We start from the raw sequence: 25,651 nt of genomic DNA, 5'->3' as shown, positions 1-25,651 counted from the left end.
AAGTGTCCGCCACTGCCATCGTAACGAGTCGCCATCGCCGTCGTCATCATCGTGTCGGTACGGTCGGGGCGGAATCGTTGCCCTCGCCGTTACCTCAACTGACCACCGTGCCGTCGACATCGTCGTCCGTCGATCCACGCGACCGTAACTGCCGGGCGCTCGCCGAGCCGCCAGAGGGTCTCGCGCGTCAACGACGACCGAGCGCGCTACGCTCGTGAACCCGTCGCTACGCGGGTGATGGTCGGGAAACGCGTTCGGGTGACTTACCGCCGTGCACCTTCCGTGCTCTTTCCCGTATCCTCCCCTCCTATACGTCGCCGTCTTCCTGACGACATCTTCGGCCCTTAGGGGACCGCCAGACTAACGTGGGTCGCGGACGGTTTCTCTTCGCCAGCAACATAGACGTCGGAAAATCCGCCTGACGCCTTTCCAGCACGAGGTCTTGTACCTTCGTGGCTGGTCGGATTTTCCGGTTGTTGCTGGCGGGTCCAGCCTACCTACGACCTCACCGCTGTCTGGCTCTTCAATGCCCTGCGCCGGCTCAATTTCGTTCTCAGCTTCACACGTCTTCTTCACCGCATCGTCGAGTGGGTCGTCCTCGGTAATCGGGGTGGGCTCGACGGGCCCCAAATCCAAGGACGGCGCGTCGCCACTCCACAATATTGCACTTCTGCTGACGAAAATTGACACGACCTGGTCATTGGTGTCATTAGTAAATTCTGCGTCGTGCGTTACGTCTTCGAGGACCACAGTGGAATCCACGTGTTCCGACTCTTGAAACAGCTCGACAAGTTTCGATATGGTGTCTTGGTCGATAGAATTCAGAAAAGTAAGGAGCCAGGTGTGCATGTTGTAGTGTTCGTCATACAATCCGTCCATAAAGCCCACAACTATTTCATGCAGGATATGGACAAGTTCGACTTGTATTTCGTGTGTGTTACGGTAATGAGTAGCCATTTTTTAAATGTGCGTATGTAGTCGCTGGTCGAATTGAGAATTAAAAATGAACTAAAAACGTCCCTTTCAACACAGAGACCGATAAATTTAAAAATCTCCTAGACGAAAACATTTGTTACTAGCCAGCGAGTACGATAGGTAATCGTTCTTATCGGCCAGCAACATTAGAATTCCGAGCGCGTTATTTTCCTAAACTTTCTGCAATATTAGCGATTTAAATACCTTAAAAGTAACTTATACTATTATATAGGCTTAGCTATGAAAAGCAAAATACAAAAAAATGTATAATATTTATGAAAAGAATAAATAAATGTGTATACTATACTATTATAATATGATATGATGTAAAGACATTTTTCTCAACTAAATCTTTAAAGAGATATGGAAAAAAAATTAAACCCTCAGGTACATCAATGTTATAAGACATATGCATATAACTATATTATATTAAATATATATTTTAAGAAAGAAAACTTTGAAATCCCCGATTTATTACCATAATATAGAGAGTTATGTACACAAAAGAAATTATGCATTTTGAATAACTGTGACTTTAAGTTTGAGCGTACCTATACATAATGTATTATAGTATATACAATATATGTACACAATATTTATTTTTATATAAAAGAGTTTATAGAATACTTATTTACTTAAAAACTATGTTTTTATATATATATATATCACAATTTTGAAGTTCTAATAATATTAATTCAGTACGCGTGAAAACGTATACCGACATTTCTGATACTCAAAAAAGTATGTCGACTACATTTAACAGACACGTACATTTTCATCAGTTATTTGGGCAGAATCATCATCTTCATTATTAAAAACTACCAAAGCTTATGAATCATTCCATTCATATTTTAAAGTAACTTATTATAGAGAAAACCCAAACACTTTTACGTGGCCAATATTATGAAGCAAATTCAACTGATATTTATTGTAAAATAAGAAGTATCCATATTCCAAAAAAGTCTAAAGATTATCATGTTGCAGTTGCAGAAAAAAAAACATTGATTTAAAGGAGACTTTAACAAATTTAAGTATCACTGTCTTTGAAAATTTAAGAGAAAATGTAGATGAAGAATTTAAAAAAATGTTTGAAGACCTACTGCCTTATTTTTTCCGGGACTCAACTTACCTATTACCTATTTTTCCCCGGGACACAATTTACCGATTTCAAAATGCACCAAACTTATCTCGGACTCAATTTACCTATCCCCCACTCAAGAACCGCATGCGACTTGCGAATCTCGTTGTGGCCGCCCCTGTTATACATATTATTCAAGTCATGTGTATACAAATATTATATATATTTAATATCAAAGACTATAGATTATGTAACAGTAAAAAATGACAAACATTAATAACACTTTAACTGCAGCCGTTAAATTCTATGATGATTATATGGGAGCTATATCGTTTTCCGAGTAGGTACGTGTGTATGCAATACCTATATTATACAGATATAGTCGATATAGACGCTTTTCATAAGCTGGAATTTTTAGATTAAACGCGTGTGTAGAATTACTATGTAATTATAAGTGTTTCGAAAAATTCGGATTGATATAATAATTAAAACTTATAACATTCGGACCATATATCCATGCACACCGATAATTAATAAGATACCTATTTAATTACGAAATTATAATAGCATACACGCGTAGATAATATTACCCTGTAGTTTATTTTTCATTTTTAATTTCATTATTGCATTAGCCGTAGAATTTGAAACTTGTTTTTTGTTCCCATACTCACGAGGAAGGTATATACATAATATAATATATAATATAATCGGTACCTATATAAACCGAGTATTCCAGTAAATCCTGTTTACGGTTCAGCGTGATATCTCATTTAAAGTTCTACATACAATGCGCATAATAATAATAATAATAATAATTTATATATATATATATATATTATTATTCCGATTTATTATACGTGGACACATACTTGTGATGCGTGTGTGTGTGTGTTATATGTGGGTACTATATATAATAAATAAATATACCAACATATTATATATATATATTATGATGTACATGAAATAATAAATTCATACAATATTTTAATTTGTGCAGTTCTGGCGATAGGATTTGCACGAACGAATTAATTGCCAACGTATATCATAGTAAAATTTAATATAATATGGTAGAAACGGCGTTAAGTGTTTAAACATATATAAGTATGTCAGAATACGGAAGCACGCAAATAAACATTTATCGTCATCGAAAGCTTTTTTAAATCGCACATTTTTAACATTATTAACATAATTAGTTCAATTATACGTAGGTAGGTTGTATAACCTTACCAAAAAGAACATTTTATTAATAGTTGTGTCAGTATAGAACGCACAATAATGGCGGGACTCTCATACGGTAAATAGTATAATTTTTAAAAGTCGTATATCAAAAATATTCATAAGATTAAAATTAAAAATTATTCGTCTATATAGCCGTTCGTTAAGTGAAACGGGTATCGAAAAATCAGCAATATCATTGTTTTTTAATCGTCCGCGAGGGTCGACGGGGTTAGGTCGATATCACTGAAGGTTACGGACCCATCATGACAATTTTAAAACTTGTCGATTTACATGTCCCGATAACATTTCATATATATTTACGACGCGCGACGTGTCTAGTTGGAAAAAATCAAATATAGGAATAGACGAGACGTGCCACAAACAGCTGGAAAAGGAATAAGGAGTAACCGAAGCCGACTCTTGCAGTGTGGAAAAATATAACTATTGTAGGTATATATTATTGAAAGTTTATCACACTTTCCGAAAGTGAACTATTACATATTATTAAACACATAATTAGAATAATTTTTTTTGACAGATCAAAAGATAAAAATAGTTTATATAGGTACCTAATTGAAAAATATATTATTATAACTTACTAATTGAACCCGTGCACTTCGTAACCTCAGAAACAATCTTATTTTTACAGATAAAATAAAGAAAAACTATACCGGTAGATCGGAAGTAAAAGTAATCATATTCTTAAAAAAAAAAAGTCACTGCAGGAAGTGAAACACGATTGACATTGGCAGAATATCCCAAAACAATCAAATTATTAAAATAAAAAAAAACATATGCTTATAGAAGATATTTTCTGAGAAAATATGTAAAAACATGCTAAAACCCTCAAATATAAACAAATCCAATATATTACATTTTGATCTTTGATATTTTCGACCACTGATAACAAGTCATGTTACGATTGTATTACCCATCATGATCTATATATAGTATAATAATAGGAAATAAGTCAAATGATTTTCGACCGATAAACTTAATTTTTTAACAAAAAAATCCCAGTCGAACCGTTAATATACATTATTATTATTATTATTATGATATAGCTAGGTACAATTGTTGCAACGACGATGGTAATGATGATAATAATAATAATGACGCATTATATAGCGACAAGGATGCTGTGATATAGAGTGCGACTGTATACCCGTTCGCATAATATAATAATAAAGTAATAATAATAACGATAGCTTTTTTTCAAAACGACAATAATATTATATATTCTCGCGTCCCGATGCAGGTTTGGTGGTATGCGACTGCAGCGTATCACATATTATATTCTATAGGTATATATATATTATTATTATTATTATTATATAGGTACGCGCGTGTATATTATTATATACGAGAGCTATGCGTCGAGTGAACCCGAAGAAGATTATCTGTCCGCCTCGTGTAAGCACCTATTTACACATGTGTGTGTGTGTGTGTGTGTGTGTGTGTGTGTGTGTGCTTGTATATAATACGTATATATACGACGCCTTTGGGAGAAGAAAAAACGACTAGGTAGTCGTCGTCGTCGATTTTTTCTTCCTATCTTTTATTTTTTTCCACATATACGCGCGCGCCATCACACAAACACACACACACATATATATATACTTATAATATAACAAGTAGCATTACAAGAAAAAAATACTTCCACAGTAGCTGCAGCAGCAAAAACGCAACGAACGTGTGTATGTGTGCTGTAATGGCAAAAAAAACACACACACACACACACACGGTTTGCGAGCATTAAACTATACGTGCTCTCTCATCGGATAACCCTATCTGTACGGAACATCGGCAAACGTCCCCGCATAAATAAGACTTAATTAACCGGAGGGTCGGCTCTGGATTTGCGTTTTGTTTTGTGTTTTGTGTTTTTTTTTTTAATAAACTGTGCGGCGGTGGCGGCGCATATCGAATTTAAATAATACCTGGTTTTATTCGCACTGATAAAATGAAATATATATAAGCGCACGTTGTCCCTCGCTAATGAGAACTTATCGAGCATCTCTCTCACTCTCTCTCTCTCTGACTCTAACTCTGTCTCTCTCTCTCTAACTCTAACTCTGTCTCTGTCTCTCTCTTTACCCGGACCGGATTGCACCCCCCGTACGACGGATATAATAATATCAACGGCGACAACAACAACAATTTAATAAATAATAATACAACTATACGTAGTATATATCAACGCCATTTTCCTCCGCGCCTATAGTAAGTAGGTACTTATAAAATATTTTATAAATTATAACATATACCTATATAATATATCGGCTGCTGCATCGTGTAAAAGGCAATAAAAAATAATACGTCATCGATAGGTGTAAACCGTGAACCGATGAGACGCGGAAGTGCAGATGCTGTAGTCGTGTATTATCATAGGAGTCGGATCTGCTGATCATCTGCAGTTGTAGCTTTCGTGTCGGTGACGGATTGCGGAAGGGCAGACGACGAAAATACTGCAGCTATATAATACACACTCGGTGGTATACAGATATTATTAATATAATATCGAGTGAACTGAAAACGCACGCGACGAAATCCGGTCGGGTAGGATTTTAAGTATGCAAAAATATGCGAGATGAGAAAAAAAAATTTGAAAAAACCGTCGACGATTTCTGTGTGGAGCAAATTAAAAAGTTTAACTGCACCGCGTCTATTTTTCACGTGATTGCTATCGCATCCGAGAGAGACGCGTCAACCTTGCGCATGTGGCATTTATCACAACATAATAGTACGTAGGTATTACAGCTATATTATATACTGGTTAATCCATTACTACTCTTCTTCGTTTTTTAAATTTTTTTTTTTTGACACAATTTTATAGTATAAAAAACAACATTAAAAAATATATATATGACTATTTTATTTTTTTAAATTGTTTGAATACTTTCATAAAAAAAGTTACCTATAAGTATAGATATTTAAAGTTTAAACACTTAACCTAACCGCGATATGTTCGAAATTTGATTTTCATAGATTTACTCCGAATTATATGATTTGCTTCGGAATATGAAATTAATAATAATGTGTATTGCCATTCATAAGAGTATACATTTTAAAAATAATAACGATATAAAAATAAAATTTTCTCCCAAAAACCTATTATTTTGTATCGACTTAAAATTATTACTTAAAAATAATTAATTTTCAACGATGATGCGATTATACATTTCAAAATTTTAAATCCTAGATCCACCGCGCTTTGACCAATGCACACCAGTACACTGCGTTACGAGTATGCGTATTGGGAATTGTATACAATAATTAAATAATTCGGCCTAGATCAAGGGTGGAGAACCATTTTTTTGGTCTGATGGCAAATTTTTGCAATTAAAAATTTGATAATTTTTCACGTGCCCAAAGTTTGTAAACACTTAATAGAAAATATTAAATATAAAGTGATAAATATAACATGATCAATTTAACATATATATGAATATTATAACATTTAAAATGTTTATAATTAATATCTTTGAATTTTTTACAACAAAACTGGAAGATTGGCATAATTTTTTTCAATTTTAATTTTTCGCGTGTCATTTAAACTGTACAGGCGTGCCGTAGTGGGTTCGCCACCCCTACCCCTGGCCTAGATTATATTATTTAATCAACTCTTAATATTATTAATGCGAGCTCGCGCACTCGGTCAATTTGTCTACACGCGCGATTGTGTCGTGTAATGCCCCTTACCACAGCTTCCCGCCACACTCGTATTCTAACACAATAATGATCCATAAATCATAACTGTTTGTAATATTAATAATATGAGATACCGATAAATTGGCATGTTTAATACAATACAAACATTACAAACCGATACACTACAACAATATAATATTTAATATTATAATAACAATCATTATTATTATACATACGGCGTATCTATATTCATATTGAACTTTGTGCGCCATCAAAAGTATATAGGTACTACATATTATATATAGTTTATTTGAGTACGTTTTTTTTTTACTTTATAATTTGCCAGCCATATATCAATACATAATATAGTATCCACGCGTTATTATCATGCTGACTTTGAATCAATACGGTCGGAAACTTAAATATTATGAGTTATGACTATGGCAAATTATGAAAATAAACAATAAACATCGTTTTCAATCGGTCGAACAAACGACTTTTTTCTTTGTGTACGCCTATACATATAATATATCATTACATATAGAGGCAGGCAATAAATAAATTTCACTTTCTAGTTAGTTGCGTGCGCAAAAACTCATCTGAACCAAAAAGTGAGTGAATCGGGAAAATATTTAGGTATAAAATGGTTAAGATTCGATAAGGGTTGTTCATTACAACGGTTAATTATGAGATTTATCATAAAATAATTAATTAGATGGTTTTGAAAGAGATCAGTCGTAGATCATATAACACGCATTATTCTTTCTTAAGTATGTATGAATTTGAATGTATATAGTTTATTAGTAAAAATTTACGAATTTTACGAATTAAATCGTGCAATATTACAGTAAGTTTATATAAATGATAGACGTTAAGTCGCAGTGGTCGCACACTCAGTTTTTCTTTTTTTAATTTTCTAACCATCTCGATGAATAAAAAATTCATCAGTCTATAAAATCAATGAAATCTAACTATTGTGCGACTATAGCCAAGTGATTGTACATCGAATTATAATTTATTGCGTTGTACAAAGGAACTGGAAATTTAATATACCTACCTACTGGCAGAGCGGTTAATATATCAACTTTATAATAATGATGTGTGTTTTTTGTTGTGTAGTCTGTCGTCCTCTTTTGGGGCAGCAAAATTTCTTTGATTTTCTACTTCCACATATTTTCTTACAGTAAAATGAACCTAGTTTGTAATTTATAGAGGTCAAATTTTAAAATTCTTGGTGGTTTTCAGAAGCACTGGGAAAAACAAACAATTAATGAGATGTGAAATTTTACGCAAAACCTGTTTTTGACAAAATCGATTGAAATTTTTTTTGGTATACCTACCTAACTTATTTTCGTAAAATTTTTTATAATTATAATTTATAACCATTTTGAAATTTTGAATACACCATTAAAAGTATTTTAACTATTTTTTGGATTTTTTTAAAATTCAATATCCATAAGAATATAATAAAATTACAATACGCCAAGCTAACATCATTATTATCCTTTTTAGATTCTAAATTCTAAGCTTAACGATAATAATTCATAATAATGTTATTGTAATTACTTATAACTTACTACGTCGAATGAAATCAGTAGCCCCATGACATATACATAATATACGGATGTATTTGCATGTAGTGCGTGAATAGTGAATACCCAGTTTTTTTTTACTTATATGATTTTGCCGTTGATTACAGAAAATGAAAAATGTATTAATTATTTAGATTGTAGTCATACAATTGTGATTTATTTGGGTTGTTTTTTGAAATAAACCACAATTGTATGACTACATACATGATGGAGTAAATGCATAATGGGCATTTAATTTTTCACAGGCCTCTTAACATAATATTTTTTATACAATACTAATATAGGCTATAATTAGAGAGTGGAACTTTAGGTTTTTACTGACTTAATGCAACTTAACGAGATTGAAAAATGTAGACGACTTATTCATCATAGAGTTGTAGGAAAAAAATTATTTTTTATAATTTTGCAAAGTTTTGGACATAACAGAATATTTAGCCTATTTTTCATATTTTATTAGAATAACATATTCTATTATTGTTCATACAAAAGTATACATTTTGCAATTTATCGAATCGTGATTTTTTCTAGCAACAATTTTTGGCGGACCAAAAAAATAATTTGATTTAAGAATGATAAAAGTTAAAAATCATTAAATTATTAACATTTTTTATATTTAAATAATTTACCTGTTGCTAAAGGAGAATGGTGCATAACAGTTATTTTTTGTTTTTATTGAACTATTTTGAAAAAAAAATCATTTTATCTGTATATTTACAAGTTTAAGGAATATTTGAGGGATTTTTAGAACATATTAACATCATAATTAAAACTTTTAAAAACCTAAAATTCCACTCTTTAGTTATAAAAAATTCGTTTCGAACCAACGGAAATCAACGAATCCTATTATATTGTACATGGTATAAATGCGATAAAATCGACTCAGTGCACGTCGTAGGCACGAGTACATAATATCGAAATATTCATTAGGTACCTAACTATTATTGGGCTGGAGGAGAAGTAGTTGGGCTGGAGGAGAAGTACTGGCACCATAGTTCCTCCTCCAGTCCTCGATACCATAAGGAAAAAAAAAAAAAAAAAAAGGTACCTAACTATTATTTGATATATATATAAAATAAATATATTTTTAATTCGTTTAAAACTAAATTACAAATTATACGTATCTATTATATACCTAATTAGTAATGACCTATAAACAATAACACGTTAATATTATTATAATTATTACTTTATATAGTCATCAAACATCGTGACCTGAACTGCACTTTAAAATAACATTCCATGATACATATTTTAATATAATAGTTACAGTGAAAACTCTTTATAACGAAACTCATTACAACGAAAAACTCTATATTACGTAAATAATATTAACTTAAATTATAATGGTTGGTTTGATTTAAAACCTATTAATTACTCTCTACTACGAAAACTCTCAATAACGAAAGAAATTAGATGGTCCCTTCAGATTCGTTATAGAGGGTTTTCACTGTATTAACATTTGTATACTTTATTTATCTCTGATCAAACAAAATACATGGACTTGATTTTTTTTTAATGTTTACCGCAATGAGCATCACAGTATAATTATTCATTTCGAATAGCCACGTTGGCCCAACAAGGTGCTATCGATAAACCACCCACTAATTAAAATTTAGCATCCCTAGCTGCAGTTTAATTTGATATAGTAATAATTATTAAGATTGGATATTAATTTTGACTAAAAAATATTTATCGAATTTTTACGATTTTCAAGAATTGATTCAAAATCCCTACTTAAAACACTCATATAATATTCTATTGCGAATTGAGTAAGCTTTTGAAAAAAAAATTAAAGGAAATACGATTTATGTGAAATATTGTATTGAATTTTAAAGTATCTTTACTGAGCAGACATTTTATTTTTTGATATTTACATAAAATACTTAAATAAGATGGAACATTTAAAACGTCCACAAACACCTAGCTTAAAAAAGAGGCCAAATATTTTAAAATTATACCATGTCTAGAAAATGCTATCTATACCTCAATAGTTTATACAAAGATTTGATAAGATTTCAAATATATAACTAATATGTATATAACTATAATATCGTATTGTATGTTTATTTGTTTTTTCATTATGACAAAATAAAAAAATTGATTTGTCAAAAGTTTATTTATGTGGTCCAAATATTACCCACTGTTTTTTCTGTAAACAATTGTTTTTAAGCTTTGTGCTGCACTTAGATATAATAGAGGTGTCACAAATGTGTGATTTCCTCCTCAGGCGAATATTCGTTGTCAACTGTTTGTAAATTATTAATATTACTTACATACTGTATAGATTGTAATTTTTGAAATAAAGCCAATTATTTTTTTTTTTTTTAAAGTTCAGAGCTGCACTTCTTAAGAAAAAAATGGGGAATTTTTAGTTATGTTTTTCTAAAGAAATAAATCAATAATTGGACGGAATTCTATACCAAAAATATTTAAAAAAAAGTTTGATCATTGCATAATTTGTTGTGGGTAGGTTTATTGTTTTTTTTTGCCTATAACCAGCGCTTATAAGTACACGTTGAATTTATCAAATACCTGTTCAGTTTTTTAATTATTTGTTACGAGGATGACTGACAATAATATTCGTCGTCGTCGTCGTCGTCGTCATCGTCTCCGTCAAACGAGTGTTGCGCCGGTCTTCGGACTCCGACCGATTCTCATATCGGAGCTTCGTCTACGCGCGGCCTAGAGGGTCATAAATACACTAACCCTCGTTAAAACATTATATAAAACATGATTATGTATACATCAGATGCATAGAGTGCGATCCCCCGCGGAGTAGGTCATAAGACTCATACATATAAGACTCGTACGCGAAGTATACGAAGAATATTATTATTATTATTGCCTATATCTATATTATATTATACATATAGGTTAGATACCAGATATAGGTAGGTTAAGGGCCGTGTTTTATCCATCTCACACACACACAGAGTACAATATATATATATATATATACTAGCTAAGTGAAAACGAATATTAAACTAACAAAAAAGTATCAGACATGTATTAATATATTATATATGCCACTTGAGAAATACATAATATACCTACAGAACTATAAATATCAAACGATCGATCAGCGCTGAGTGTATATATTATGATATTGTACTAGCCCGATGTGCATATATTAATCAATCTACATTCGACTATATTCGTTTAATTTATACGCATTTTAAAATTTTTTTAATGGACCTTTCACTTGCAGCAATTTCAAACACGGAGTTATCTAACTATATAATACAATATAATCTTTCGACCACAAATCGTGCGAACTCACGGGTTTAAAATCACTCTAGAATCCGTGCATGTCGAGAAATATTAAACAAAATTGAAATAATAATAATTTTCTAATATTCGTTAAAATATTTCAATAAAATTCTACACTTCATATTTAAGTGGAATACAGACAAGGACGTACTTGCAGATGGATATGATAAATATTTTATCAAAACCGATATCATATTATAATTTTATGTATATTATAGTACTTTTATGTCTCACATAAATTTATCTTCCCTTGATTGATCGAATCTATCCATAGTATATATATACATGGTCAAATGCAATTCAATCAATATCGATTCTAAGCTCATTATATTTTGATGGATTGTGTATTGTTCGCCGAATTTATATATATTCTATATATTTATATATACTCCACACAATTCTGCAAAGGTTATAATTTCGAAGGAGTATAGTTAATAATTTGGATAAACGAAATTGAGTGGCATAGGGTAGCGCCCAAAAATGTTAGTACCCATACATGTGCAACGCACAACTACGCACTCACTATAAATTCAATTTTATACATCAAAGTTCTCGAAATATATGGTGATGGAAATATGGAAATATGAAAATAAAAACGCAAACTGTCAATGAAAAAAATCAAACATAAACAATAAAAAATTAGTAGAAAAAAACATTTTTTTTTTGCAATAACAACACACCCCCGAAGGGTAAAGTAGTTTCCAACTAATTTTTTAAACCTACTTAGACTGCGGATCCAAATAACCGAGAGAAATATGTAAATATTTAGATCATACTTGTACTATACACAAGACAACTTAAAAATATTATGATAATATGATTGTATACTTATATACTAGGAAATTCAGAAAACCTAAATTCTTAAATTAGCTAAATTTACTATTAATTAATGACAAAAAAAAATATATTTGAAAAATGGATCACATTATTGTATAAATGTATATTATCCAAGTTTTAAATTTTAAAATTCCGGTTAGGGAAAAATATTTAATATTTAAATTAAAAGTCAATTATGATGAAGACTATATTTAAAGGTTTAAAATACCTTAAGTTAAAAAATAAAAAAACACGAAAGCACATCATATCGGACTGCATAAAATATAATCAAGAAAGGATCAAACACGGGATATCACACAACCTCGATGCAGCCCTTGGAGCCAATCACCAACTCAACGCAGATTTAATTAACTTCCTCAAGCAAACCAATATTTATAACCAAATCTAAACATGTAAGCAAACGTAAATAACTAATGGCCTTTGTTGCCGAAGTTGTAAACCATCAATAAAAAAAAAAAAAAACACGAATCGCGAAAAAATGTTGAATGAAATAGAGCGGGTTAATGCGAGTAATAAAATCATACGTATATGTAAACACAAGTAAAAATAATATTTTAATCCATATTTAGTCGCATCACACCATTATTTACTCGTCACCGAAAGTGCTTTTTTAATAACATACATAAGTATATACTCACACTACTGACACATAGTACATAATATATATATAATATAATATATAATATAATATATATGATACTGTGTTATATACATACCTGTGCAGTGTGCTGCACTGTTGGTTTCGTGATGGGCTCTTTATGGATTGAAATTTATAGCCACGCGCGACGAGGTCTCCGCAGCGGTGCAGTGCCGACGCGCGATTCGCTCGTGGTATATACCTTACGTGTAATATAATAATAATAATAATGTGTAATATGTACGGAATACGCGATCGCGACGGTTCCCACGATCATCTCGTGTTAGATAATGAATTTATAGCTCGCGGTAACGCACAAAGAATTTCATTATCTGCCCTAATTTTTTATTTCTTATTTTTATATTTTACGTAGCCGACCCGCCGCCGCGGCGGTCACGATCGAGAGCGAGCACTCGCGATCTCGAGAAATTGGATCGAAATAAAGTCTTAAAAAAATGATATATAAATATAATAAAGTCGCGTAAGACCCTGATTAGTGGGGGGGGGGCTATAAGCACGCTGCAGTACACGGCGGCGGCGGCGGCGGAGAACTCGACGATTTCAATATAATTCAATTTTTCATCATATTACCAACCATAATAATATTATTCACTCGCAATGTATAATATTATATACCAATTTAATATTTAGTCGTTCGGGTTTTAATGGGCAAATACCGGAGCGGCGATTTTTTTTTTTACCGGCTTCTATAAATCGCAATTATAATAAAATATCGAGAAAGAGAAAGAGCTATATATATATTTATTATGATAGCAACAAAATATAATAATATACAGAAAGCGGACGGAGTCGTCGTCATCGATGTATATACTATAAATAGTCTTTCACCGCGGTCTGCTCGCGGGTGGCGCAAAGCAGCGGCGCCCTTTGAGATACGCCACACGCACGCACGTCGCTAAATATATCATAATAACGAAATAATATTATTATTATTATTATTATCGTACAATATATTATATACACATTATTATGATATATATATGACCATCATAAATGTGACGATCTCCCGCGCACGCGCCAATAGTCACCGCACCGTTTAAGAGGCGAGTGCGCGTATATATATTAAAATAATATTATTATACACAAATGGATCGTAAATCTTTAGAAACAAACACACACACACAAAATAATAATAATAAAAATTCTCATTGTAATACGCCGACGGACCGACCGGTAAATATTTTATACACACATTATTACTATATATTAAATATCCGCGTGTATATAGAGGTGGCTAATATATACGCGGCTAATTGACGTCGATCGGACCACGGTCATATTTTACCACCACATATCGTCTAGGTATATTAAAATAATATTATTATACCATAATACATATATAATACGTACTACCCATATGTGACTACACCGCCCGTTAGACTGCTGCAGTGGACACGAGACGACTCGCACATGCAGCCGCGATCACGCGTGTTAACGCCATATTTAATATATACCTACAACATTGTATTATATATATATATACGCAAATAACAAACGTTATTAAAATTAAATATATTACCGCAATAATACTATGCATAAAAAGATAGTGCAGTACTACCGCCGCAGCGGACTTTCGGAATTTGTTATTGAGACGTATATACGAAATATATATTGTAATATTATATGGATAATAATATGATAATATGCTCATCGTATATAAACATCCTTCGGGCCATCCGTTTATATATATATATATATATATATATATATATATATATATCATAATGTTATAATATACGTACCTACTATATAATAAGGGCCGTGATTTCCATCAAATTTGCTGCAACAATTTGTTCGGACAATTTTAAAAAAATATGATCTCATTATTTTCCCTACGGTTATTTTTATAAGTACTGAGAACTTTCAATTTTAACCTCCCAAAAGCATCAATTAGAACGCTATATACTATGGACCTTCCTTGAAGTTTCACCTATTAGAAACATTACGTTATTCAGATATAAAAAAAACACACACACACATATATTTTTAAAACATACACTCTAGAACTTTTCATCCCACTCAGAATCTAAAACTTTAAAAAGTGATGTTCGCCTATTGCTGAATGATTTTTTTTCTCAATGTGCTTCATGTCAAAGAGTTCTTAACTAACTCTCATCTAAATCACTTATTGTTTATTTCAGTAAAACAGATATTGAAATAAAAAAAGAAAAAATGATTCTTAAATGAAATCTGGTGCATCATTTAGTGGGGGGAGGAGGTGGCAGGGTGGCAACAGCACTACTAACTTAAAAAAATGTTGACAGTTGGCCCACCATTAATAGTCCAATGCGCCGTTATAATTATCGATATGATTTCTATTATAACAAAAACACTATCAATATCCACGGCTGGAAATGAAAGACATTTTTCATCCCTCAAAAGAGTAAAAAAAATATTTACGAACCACCATGGGCGACGAAAGATTGAATGATCTAAAGATTATTGCAATTGAGAATAGGAAGAAACAAGTATAATATTGATTTACAAGAGACTGTAAATGTTTTTGCACACGTTAAAACCCGTCGATATCTTTTTAGCTCGTTGCTTTAATTGCTTATGATTTATAAACTTTTAATTCTTTGAATTGCTAGCTATTTAAAAGTTGCATTAGTCGTAGTAAATAATTTAAATTAGAATTATAATAAGGTAAGAAAATAATATTTACATAGGTTTGCATAGGTTACATATAAATATATTAATGGCCTGGTGATAATATCAAAATTGGCCTGCCGAAAAGTTCGCACACCTAGAAAAAAACTGAAGTGATGCCTCTCAATGGAATACTTTTTAAGACACTTCTATTTGATTAAAATATCAAATATTGGCAAATCATTAAGTTACAAATAACATTTACCAAAAATTAAACAATTATGATAATACTATATTTAACTATTTCATTTGATTTTCATATAGAGTGTATACACACTGTAAGGAAAACTATCCATACATTTTTAACATGTATAATCAATCAATAAATAAAACATTCATAAAATATTAGAATGAATAAATTGTAATTTAAAGTGACAAAAATTCTAAAAAAGTAAAATAAAAAACGGCGTTGTCGATTGTGCATACATAAAATTAACGAATTGCCAATATAATTAATATCGAACGATAAACGACGTGTAACGAAATCTTTTGACAATATATTATGTTATATTAGTTTGATACACGTATAAAATTGTGTGTGTGTGCGCGCGCGTGCATATAAGAAATACTTACGCACAATGTTTAAGGATACAAAGAGATGACTTATATTATATTACTTTATTGCATTACACATAATAAGTAGGTATAATAATGATATATACATATACACTTACATTTCTTGTCCTTGGGTACTATATATATCTATATATATTTATGTCATATCGTATTATCATATCCATATTTATGTGACTTAAAAAATATTATTTATTGGCGTCTCGATCGCGAGATTATTGTATTGAGTATAATATTATACTATCCAAGTAGACTTCACCGCACGTTGCATATTGTTATTAATTACTCGTATTAATGGCCATATAGATATATATCTTGTGTATATATATTATCATTATATGCATATATATTATTCCCTCACCTTTTAATCAAAATAACAGTACCATTAAATGTATACGGACGGACACCAAAGGACATACAGTTATAAAATGTTTAGTAAAATAACACATCGCCAGTGATTAAAGATGCAAAGTGTCGATAAAATCTGAGAACTACGTATACAGGTATGTTATATATTTCGCCATGTATATAAAATAGTGTACTCATATAATAACATAATACGATGATCGAGATATGATCCGTGTGTATTGCAAAATCAACTATTGAAATCCAATTTTAATTCACACATGCGCGAGAACATTTGAATAATATCAATGTGAAGGTGTTTATATATATATATATATTATTTTTTAATTGGAATAGGAATATAACTAAATTGTATTACGGTTTGAATAAATTCAGCTATCGTCACAGCCGTCCTGGAATACGCGTATATCATAATATATAATATGATATTATTTACGACGTCCTGTATATATATATATATATATATATACACACCTAGCTATATATATATTATATTGGATTTGTTAAACTGTTAACATTTCACACGGTCGTTTCAATAGATATACCAATAATACTGTCCGAACTATATTATTTTACTTTACAACGCTTTTTAATTAACATGAAGACGTGTTCTTATAGAAATTTCTATAAATTTGTGCGACACCGAGGCGTTACTATTACGTCTGCATGTCATCATCGTGTGAAACCGGGTGGGTAAAATATTATTGTATGTTATTGACCGTTTTCACGTTATAGTTGCCATGGCCACCAAACGATAACAAAAATTAAATAAATATTATGAAGTTTTTATAGGTCCACCCCTAGCAGCCGATGATAAATAATAATAGGATTACGTCACCATAGCAATCTCATTATATATTTTTTAGATTCTGCATGAGCGTAACGATAATAATTCATAATTTTTAATAACTATTTATTACTTCCTATATCAAATTCAATCAGTATATCCGCATGACATATAGGGACATTATACTTGTACCGAATGTATTCGCATGGAGTCGTGTGGATACTCTATATTTTTAGTTACATGACTTCTATGACTTGTTAATTATAAAAATAAAGCATTGCAATCTACTCATTTCTTCACAGGCTGAATATGTTCCAATTTTTTTTCTCCATTAACACAATTATTTACTGCAATATTTAATTTGGAATAATAGCTATAGGAAGGAGTAATTGTCAACACAAAACTTAAATGGACACTTCGGTTGAAAAAATTTTAAATATGCTTAACAATTCGTAATTAAAACAGCTTTCATTTTCAAAATAGTTTTTATCGCCAAAGCACAATCGTGTATTAAATAGCACAAAAACCTAAATATTTTTATTTTTTTAATGGTTTAACAGGAAATGCCAAGACTGTACATTATAATTTGATGAATCGCCTAGTATACATACTTTTTATGCACATAAAATAAGTCAATGTAGATACGTACTACTTAAAAGTACCTACGTATAAAGGTAATAGGAATACAAAATATTATACTCGTACAAGGTAAAAGTCATCCACCGTAACGTTATCAAAAACTTTTGGTATAGTACTACTTATATCTATCAGTATCTACCGATGTACTACCACTACTGGCACTACTACCTCAGAACATGAAATGTTTTAAAAGTATAATATATGAAAAAAAATTGATGGAAGATACATGCGCTCTTCGCCGGGGATCGCGCCTTTCGTAACGTCAAACCAGTTGGTATACATAACTGCACTGGCCACAATTATATACGTATATAGTTTATATATATATACGTTTACATATCTGCATTTATATATATGTACCTATACTTATATGTGTGTACTGTGTACACATAGACAATGTATGTAATAATATAATATATGCATACTATCGTCTAACCAGTTTGTCGGAAATACCTTATATTACGAACCATATCGCACAATTTGACGTTTTAATTTTTTTTTTTTTTTTTTTTTTATTCGACATCGGATATTATTTATATTTCTCAGCAATCTATTACAATATTATATATTATACGAGATAAATTCACCACCGACGTGCAAAACGTTTTGTTGGTAATGATCGCTCCGGGTAATTTAATTTATTATATTATATATATATAATATGTAGTTAGAGTGTTAAAAGTCGGTCAAGAAGTTGTACGGCTTGGTTTTGAATTTGAACATTTATTTATTAAATATATTACAGGTACTAAGATGGAAATGTTTACTATTATTTATTTGAAACGTACAAAAATATATTATTAATATTTAATATTGTATTCCTGAAAATAATAGTAGCGTGGATATATGCTATGCGAATATTATATAAATTATATGTTCCTCTGCGACATAAATACATACGTATCATACATATCATATGATATATTAAAAACACAGATATATTTAACTATATATACAATTGTAATCCATAGTCATATAGTAATAAAATTTAAATAGTTATAGGTAGGTAATATTATAAGAATTTATAAGAATTGACATTAATCGATCGCTTAATATAAATTAGTTTTAAATATACGTTCATTGTAAATATTAAAACATTAAACTTAAAAACAGATTTACAATTTGACGAAGTGAAAAGTAAATATCACAAAACAATCATAACCATTAGTTAATGTAAAGTAGATAGTGGTGTAAATCAAGGAAGATTGCGAACGGATGTTGAGGAAATATGAAAACTCGATGCCTAATATAAATATTATTAAGCTTTTAAAATGGTTTTATCTTTACTTTGGTCCTTGAATGATTTCAATCGAATTATCGTAGGTACCCTAACGTTCAATTGTATTCCTTTTAATTATACAATCACCTATTTAAACTGTTATATTTTTATATAATATTATTTAATAATCAAACCATATAGCGAGTGTTGTAATATATATATACTTAGACACTATATTTCCGAATTCTTGAGATTTTTCGTACTACTAAGGAGTATATCCCGCAATGATACAAATTTCTATTATTCAAATGAGAACTCCCTTTCAACCGCGAATTATTGAATGGATAATTTTTCTGAAAAAAGCCAGGATTAAAATTCGTACGAATAGGTTTTAAGTAATTTAACTTTGTGTTCTAAAGCGCATATGAAGTTTGATTAATAAAATATACATATTAAAATAAGATATAATTCCGTTAATATCGTATATTGTAATATCTACCACAGTCCAATTTTCTTTTATAATTCGGATGATCAATTATTTTAATTTTATTAAAAATCATAACCTGCAGAATTAACTGCAGGCGGGCGATCCGAGGGAGTTTATTACGACTCATCGTAGGAACTAAACCCACATAAATTGGTTTGATCCCGTGTCCAGGGCGTGGATACTCGCGAACAATTTCGATTAAACAATGATTCACGATATAGTTTCGCGGCGTATATAAACATATAATATAGATATTAAGTATTACGTACATTCACACGGACAAAACTATACGCGTACAGAAATGTTTTGTCTTTATTCCTCATTCTTATTATTATTTTTCCAAACAAAACCTTTTCTCAAGCCCCTTTCGACCCGTCAATATAATATACCTGCGCACACACCACCATCCAACTCGTCTGCTGCGCGCCGCGGTGGAGACAAATTACAAGAATGATGTAATTTGGTATTATCAATTTCTCGAAAACTATGTCGGTACCGCCCCTTGAATAATAATGTCTCTGAATGTTTAAAAACACAATTACACGTTACGGTTTCGCAACATCTCGACGTTCGTGTATAATGATCATTTCGTACAAAATCGGAATAAGTTTCCCACGCGTCGATTTGCATCGGAAGGGAAACCTAAACCCATCTCTGTTGGTTGTTATATGTAGGTATATATATATATATATATATATATATATATATACATTATACGGCCGATGTACATACTATATTATATTATATATACCTAAATGCATTCACACAATATGCTTGTACCCATATATATATTATTATAAACATTTCTATTCGAATGATATTCAAGCCTCGAGCCCATTTCGGACATTCTTTTGGTTGCCCCATAAAACCATTTAAGATAATAACAAGATTGAACGCGCATCAATATAGTTATATGTAAGTAACTACCAAAGTATATGCTGCAGTGCATCACGGTAACAACGTTTAATTACTGACATTATGCGGTGGTTTTTTTTTTTACCCCGCATATTATTATATATCATGATGGGCACCGAAAAGATTGTTTTAAATGTGAGTTGTACTTAATCTCATAAAAATCTATTCCGTGAAAATATCTTTTGGTGTAGACTTTTCACGAGCGAGTTGAACATCAAAAATGCAATTTGTCAAATTATGTTTTGAAAAAAATTCATAAAATATGGCCAACGTATTCTATATAGGCATCAGCTGGTACATAAATGCAGAAAACTAAATATATAAATCCATATTGAAAATGCGTAATATGACAGATATTTTTTCCTGTAAATACTCGTAATTATTCAATATAAGTTACTTTACGCGCTTTATATACATATTTCTTTTTATTTACATATTATGATATTTAAGTAGGCTAATAGTAAGCATATCATATAGTCGATGTATACATATAATTAATATATATTTTAACAAGCTCTTTATAAAAAATTCTACATATAGGTAAGATACGTGTTACATTATATTATGTTTGTGCCATTTTCACGGCGACTGTCATAACTTGTTATTTCGACATGACACATAAACTATACACAATATATTATTACATCTACATACAGCTGCATAACGAAATGCATATCGAAGAAGTTTTTTCCAACAAAAGCTTTGTACATATATATATATATATGCCTACGCATATAGGTTTCACGTTCTTAGACGACAACAACTATACAGAATTAGGTAACGAAATAATGATAACATAATACACACTGCAGCAAAGGAAACAACAATAACTTTTGAGGTTTTCCAGATCAAGTTTGTATCAAAAATAAAACGCTGGATTTTTCAAGTACCTACCTAGCTATAGGTATTCAAATCTCTGAGAGGCTTATTAGCCATTAGGATAGTATAACAATTTACACGACACGAGTTATAGCCGGCATTCTATATAAAGCTTCTGATCTGAAGGTATTTAAAAATGTATAATCACACTTTAATAGTTCCAATCGTTATTAATTTTTTAATTTTTTTAAACGACTTAATTATTTTTTTGAATACTTTTTTTTTATATCATATTCCTAAACAGAATAATTTACTATGAATTTCAATACATATAAATTATTGTATTCTACCTTTGATAACCATAAAATTGTAAATTATAATATAAATGATATTTATGCATACAATATATAGTAATATATTTTAGCGAATAAGTATATGAATGGTCAGACAAATGAATCTTAAATGTTTTGAGGCAGCACTAATATTTTTGCATATACAACACCTACCGTTACATTCTCTGCAGGCACGAGCCATTCGCACTGTCGTGAAATTCGGCGAAAACGCAAGTGGGACAATCGTAGTATGGGCTGAGCGTTTTATTTTACGTTTGTTATATACTTACATCAATAAAACTGTTTTTGACCGAAAACTATGTTCAAGTTATATATAGGGTTTATGGTGAACTAGAGAATTAGAAACTAAGAAAAACTAAAAAAATTCTTTTGGAAAAGGTATAGCAAGACTCTGTTATACTTACTTTCTCTTCCAATATTCGTTATCGTGGTTAGTTGTTCGATAGTTATACTTATACAACCAATTATAATTAGGTAGGTACTATTATAACTTTGCATGCATTGAAATTCTCGAAAAAGTATATTTTGCTCCAAAATATGAAATTAAATGACGTTATTGTTTAAAACGTGAAAAACATTAAAAAAAAAAAACTAAATGTATACATAATAATGTATACTACATAATACATTTAATGTTAATCAGCAGTATATAAAATATATTATGTACATTATTATTATAATACCTGTATAATGTTATAAAACAGTATTATAGTAAATAGATATGAGTTGGAAATACTTGAAATACGGTCACGGGGGATTAGAAACTCGTATCTGTGAGACCGAGTAAACACGTGAATAGTTATTATTTCCAAGTAGGTACAGGTGAAAAACAGTAGCTTATCGTGTTAAATAATTGTTTTATCTCCAGTTTAAAATCTATCTTCGAGGACTGCAACGGCAAGGTGTGCGCGGCGATGGCGATTATATGTTATTATATTATTGGTCCATGGACCGTTTTTTTATACGAAAATACATATTATACGAAACTGAGCAGCATTAAATACCTACCCATAACCCATCCATGATATATACATAGTACATACCTATCCATACACCGTGCATAGTATATAATAAAACATTTTTCGAGATATATTGTATACAATAATATAATATATAACTGCAGTGTGCATGTGTAATAATTATACACCGTGACTCGCCGGAATAACAAAGTTAGAAAAAAAAACACTCACACACAAAGGAATTATCGATAGAGTAAACGAAATTAACGCATAAAATGTATCATAATATATAGTATTCATACAAAGCGGGTGTAAGCCACTAAAGTCTCGTATATTATATTGTTATAAACTTATATATAGGTATTAGATTTATAATATTATATTCACAGAAATAGCCGGTTGTAGCTGACACGGGTTGCGTTGCAAGTCCACTGAGGACGGACGGAAACAAGTCGTCTTTGGTTGAATAGACATCAACTTTTAGACATCTACTAACTACTTACCTACCTACACGTATTATGTAGGTACTGTTTATTATGTTCGTTGCTCATATTATCCGAGCGTACAAAGTGACTCGCACCAGTCGTCGATATATTATATATATTATCAATTATTATACGCCGAAATGTTATACTGACAAATCATAATATATGTACCTATACTCATAGGAATATTGTTACTAATTTAAAAAAAAAATTTATGAACTCCCTTGCACATTGTAAACACATTTTAATGTTTCCAATCAACACTTGTTAATATTTTTTCCTTGCAACTCTATATTATATGCTATCGAGTATTTAAGCTCTTCTACCCAAATATTTTCCAGGACTACAGTCTATACGGAACCTAGCTCAAAGGCTGTGTTTTAATTATTATTTAGAAAGGTATAAAATAGTTTAAGAAATATATAATGACTAATAATAATAAGTATATTATGATAAATATTAGCAAATCAATTACTCGTGTTAATAGATAATCAAATCACAACAGAAACTCTTCGTAAAACTACGTACGTGTAAGAATGACTAAGTAAAAAAAAATCATCAGATCCTTAAGCACTATAAAGATGTGATATCATGAATAAAATATGCTAAATATATTGAATTTAAGTAAACTTATTTTGTTTCAATAATTTAATTACTCGACGAGGAATTATTTCTTAAAAGAAACAAAGTATGATGAACAAAATAATTAAACGGCGAAAGACTATAATTAAAGTATAACTTAGTATTATTTTTAAAATATTATTATTAATATTTATATACTATTCTAAATAATTCCACGCCAATTAAATACATTATCGAAACAAAACAAGTTTACTTAAATTCAATATACTTAGCATTTATTCAAGAAATCACATCTTTATGGTGCTTAAAGATTTAATATTTTTTATTTTACTTAACCATTTTTACACGTAGTTTACGGAAGATTTTTTATTGTGATATCACTCATTTTTATCATGAAAGCAAATAATAATAATGATAATGTAACTATATTTTTCATATATTTCTATATTAACCAGAAGTAACTCCAGGCATTAATTGAAGCAGGGTTCCGTCATTTTCTTGGTTGGCAAATAGTAGGTACATATGACATATCATACATGTATTTATGGTAAACATTAAATGATATAGTACCTACTATATTTTATTATTTCTAGAATTTTTGTTTGTAACAAAAAAACATATTTTATATAGATAATTTTGTTATTATTATTTTATTTTCCCTTTAAAAAAATATTTCATTTTATTTATTCCGTATATACATTTTGTGTATGCCAACCAATGTTTTTCCAGACAACAATATGGCGATAGTCCTCGTGCAGCTTCACTGATAACAATGTAAATAATATAAGACTTTAACGTCTAATCTCATGCGAATTCAAAATTAAAAAATCTATTTATAATAACCATGTTGATTTATTTTTTAGATTTCTTGGTAAAGTTATAAAATAATTTATGAGAAATCTTGCTTTTAATTTTTAAACCTTAACTATCAAAATTAAACATTTGATACATTTTTGAGTTGTTGAATTTGGTCAAACTTTTAACTTTATATGTTTATAAAAAGTTAATACTAAATTTCTCATGACTATAACAGCTCCAAACGAGTCAAAATATTCTGAAAATATAATCATGCAAGTATATCGTATAGAAAACAAAAAAAATAAACATATTTTGGTGGAAATTTCATGAATTTTTGGTTATTCATTTTTAAGTTACACTAAAAAAAATAAATAGATTTTATGCATAAATTATTGTTTTTCTTGACGTTTAAAACTCTCGGAAATTTTCCATTTTGACCTTTCTAAAGTGCCAATTAGATTCATATTACCACTAAATAAAAAACTGAAGTTGATAATCAAAGTATTATTTCAACTACTTACGGTGTAAACAATATACATAAAAAGAAAAAAAACACATATAGTAAAATCAATAAATTCATCATTCCACTTAGAATCTAAAATGATATTATATAAAACTATACTATAGTAAAATAATAAATTTTGTTATATTATATACCACTAAATTATTAAAAATAAATACCCCATAATTGCCTCAATCCTCATAGTGTTGAATTATAACACCATAAACACTATAATATAA

General features: G+C 30.3%; 1 protein-coding gene across 1 annotated transcript in view; it reads right to left on the bottom strand.

Annotated features, from left to right (window-relative positions):
• Trmt61 (tRNA methyltransferase 61) overlaps positions 1-25,651 on the bottom strand; it is a 41,149-nt gene that overhangs the window by 13,443 nt on the left and 2,055 nt on the right. The window lies entirely within an intron of this gene.

This window comes from Diuraphis noxia, unplaced genomic scaffold (assembly GCF_037042655.1).
Source record: "Diuraphis noxia isolate RWA-SAM2 unplaced genomic scaffold, SU_Dnox_SAM2 contig0003, whole genome shotgun sequence".
In the NCBI taxonomy this organism is placed as follows: Eukaryota; Metazoa; Arthropoda; class Insecta; order Hemiptera; family Aphididae; genus Diuraphis; species Diuraphis noxia.
The sequence above is the reverse complement of the archived record's forward strand: the minus strand, read 5'-3'. Positions and strand labels throughout refer to the sequence as shown.